The 3,196-nt window shown below is 58.9% G+C and overlaps 1 long non-coding RNA gene across 1 annotated transcript; it reads right to left on the bottom strand.

Moving 5' to 3' along the window:
* Positions 1 to 253: 253 nt before the first annotated feature.
* LOC113980924 lies at positions 254 to 1,062 on the bottom strand. The gene is made up of 3 exons (XR_003538251.1): positions 946 to 1,062; positions 492 to 594; positions 254 to 302 (listed from the first exon to the last, which is right to left on the bottom strand). It is a non-coding gene; the product is annotated as an uncharacterized LOC113980924 (long non-coding RNA).
* Positions 1,063 to 3,196: the final 2,134 nt, after the last annotated feature.

Below are 3,196 nucleotides of genomic sequence, written 5' to 3'. Positions count from 1 at the left end.
GGAAGAACGGAGCTCTCCATACAGCTCTGATGATGTGGAGCGTTTGAAGTGCCAAGTTTGAGACGGCAGGGCTGTCATCAGTCATGCCTTGAAGGGCTGGAAGAGAAAGAAAGAGAGCCAAGGTGAGAGGCCAGGGGTGTGGGGACGTGAGGAGCCCCTCCTGCCAGGGCCATCCCAGGCAGCTCTTGCCATGGCCAGGAGGGAGCAGGGCCCAAGGGGATCAGCTGGAAGGTGCCTTCCCTCACCCTGGCAGATGAGCTGCAGCTCTGGCTGCTCCTGCTTCATGGACCTGGCGGCGATCCCTGGGAACACAGAGGCTGTCAGGGCCCCAGAGGCACAGGTCCCCCCCATGGGGACGCCCCAGGGCTGGGCTGGCCCAGGGCGGCAGCAGGCCCCAGGCCACTCGGGGCTCCACATGCCCTGGGCCGCATCCTGCTGCCGCTGCAGCAGCCGGGGCTGGGGCGGAGAGGGACCCCGGCCTTGTGGCTCACCCAGGAACTTGATGGCCAGCTTTCGCAGGGGCTCCTCTGGGCTCTCCAGGTACGGCAGGGCCTGGCGCACGTACTGGCCCACTCGGCTCCTGTCCTTTTCCAGCTGCAAAGAGCGCCAGGGCAGGGAAGGCTCGGCTCAGGCTCTGCCCCTTGGCCGGGTGCTCCCTGCCCCCAGCACGGGGCTCCCCTGCCCGCAGAGCCCTGAGGCCCGGCCAGCAGCCGCTGGGGCCGGGCTCTGGGGGGAGCAGAGGGCTGGGTGCTCCCGGGGAGCCGTGGGGCCGCCCTGCCCCACAGCCCAGCTGGGCCGGGGCTCCATGGCAGCCTGGCTGCGGGGGCAGGGGAGCCTGGAAAAGAGCCAGCACGCCCCAGGGAAGGGAGCAGCGTGTGGGCCACAGGCACCGTGCCAGCCCCACACACTGGGCATCAGGGGCTGGGGATTTGGGGCCGTCCTTACCAGGCACTCGGCAAACTTCCATGGCTGCTCCATGGTCACCAGGTGCTCAAGATCCCTCCACTTCAGGAACCTGGCTGCACCAAACAGTGCTTCCCGAGAGGCCTGCAGAGCAACAGAGAGCGGGCCATGGCTCTGTGCCCCTCACTGTGGACACTGAGTGCTGCCAGGAAACTTTGGGCCCAGTGTCTTTTCAGGCCTGTGCCCCGGTGGGCCTGGAGAAGCCTGTGCTGAGGTCTTTTGCTCTTCCTTTGCAGCAGGAGCACAGCCAGCTGCAGCAGCTCTCCATGCTCCTCAAAGTTGCAGCCTTTCAGGGACGCTCCCTCTGCATTGGAGCGCAGCATCTTCACCCCTGGCAGGTTGGCACACTGGCACAGACAGGAGTCACTGAGAGCCGGAAGTGTCTCCCTTGGGGTTGAGCCAACCAGCGCTCCTGCAAAATGTAAACATACCAACAACCAGACCGGAAAAGAAGGGTCGTTGTTAGTTGTTGTTGGAGGAGAAGTGACCATGTTGTGAAAGCCATGAGCTGAGGGGCCCGGAGCCCCACTGGGGGCTGGGGGGCTACAGGGACTTGGAACAGTGTCAGACTGGGCTAAGTATCTGTAGCTAAGAGCCGGGGGAAGTTTCTCCACTGTAAGCAGCAACAGAAGCAGCGGCACAGACGGCAGCGAACGGAGGCGATGGCTGAAAGCCAAGAGATAAGGGAGAAGCAGCAGAGGTGGCATGTAGCCAAGGAAGACACAGAGATCTCTGATGGAGAGAGAGAGAGCAGAACTAAGCCCTACAGAGACAGAGTTTGGGGTAAGAACTGAAACAAACTCCCCAAACCCCTCGGAGACCTCCTAGAGAGGAGGAGAAGATGGACTCTTACTTGAGAGGAGTCTTGGAGTGCTACAGCACCGAAAAGAGGAGCTGAGAAGCTCAGGCGTCCTGGAGCTGGACTGGGACGACCAGAAGGAATGCGGAGGAGGGCTTCACCCCCCCGCTGTCGCTGCTAAGCTTGCAGCCTGAGATCAGAGCACGGGAGCTCTGCACGGGAGCTTGAATCCCCTGAGGATAGGGACCGTCACGAAGGCTTCTGCACTTCGTCATATGAGGTGGTGAAGTGACCTTTGTCCCGGCGAACACAGCCCACAGAAGAGAAAGACCCTCGCTTGGAGTCGAAGGGCCGAGAAGGGCTTGGAGACCTCCCTCGTGTGTACTGGCAGAGATCCAGCCACAGCTGCTGCATGGAAGGAGAGAGAGAGACTGCTGCCCTAGAGACTGCTGCTCTGAGAGCAGAAAGGATCTCCTCCTTCTTTCCTCCTGGACTTTTATTTGGAGGGAGATTTGATCCATTGTAAATACTGATTTATCATGTGTGATAAATTATGTGTGTGATATATTGTAATATTTATTTGTACAGTCATTGTAATATAATTCCCTTCCCCCCATTTTGAGTCTTGTCTGGTGTCTGGAAAACCCATCTCACACTGGGCTGAGATGTGGGAGGGGGGCTTGGACTAGGGAATTGGATTTTGAGGCTCTCAAACCATTACAGTGATTCCCATGCAAAAATGCTCCCTGCCGACCCAGGTTTCACTGAACACTGCTGGATGCCTTCTCCCGTCTTTTTCACCAGAAGCCACGTCCTTCTTCTTGCAAGTCAGCGAGTCCCTTGCCGCCAGCACTGCAATGATGCCGGGGGTACCAAATAACATTGGGCTCTGGCCACGTCTCCCCAACTGCACCACTTGATGGCTAATGGAAAAAAACTAAGCCTTTTGTGGCAGGAACCAGGACAGTTGTGTGCCTACAAAAAAAGGATTGAAAGACAAAAAGGGGAGACAGAGTCCGGTTTTAAATTTCAGAGGATACGTTTTATTTCCTCTCAGCAGCCAAAGCTACTGCAGGTCTAAGAGCTGTCTTTCTTCCAGTTCTTCTATCTGGTGAAGCTCTAAGAATGAAGGCCTCTCAGGTTTTTCTAAAGTTTCTCGTCTCTGCCGTGGAAGGCCTGCACCGGCAGCAGGGCGTGGGGTGAGCTGTCGGGGCTCTGTGACACAGGGCTGCCTTGTGCCCGGAGCCCACTGTGACACGGCGGCCAGCCCCCCTGGATGTGGGGGGATTGCAGGAGCCTTGGGGTGCCCAGTGCCAGGAGAGCAGCTCCCGCAGGAGGCAGCATCTCCCCTGGGTGCTTTGGCACCTCTGTGCCAGAGGATGCCAACGAGAGAGATGGCGAAGCTTTGCGAGAACACAAGTTCCCAGCCGCGCC

The sequence above is a fragment of the Neopelma chrysocephalum genome, unplaced genomic scaffold (genome assembly GCF_003984885.1).
Source record: "Neopelma chrysocephalum unplaced genomic scaffold, ASM398488v2 Primary Assembly neopelma1_95660, whole genome shotgun sequence".
Taxonomy (NCBI): Eukaryota; Metazoa; Chordata; class Aves; order Passeriformes; family Pipridae; genus Neopelma; species Neopelma chrysocephalum.
This window is presented reverse-complemented; position numbering and strand designations above follow the sequence as displayed.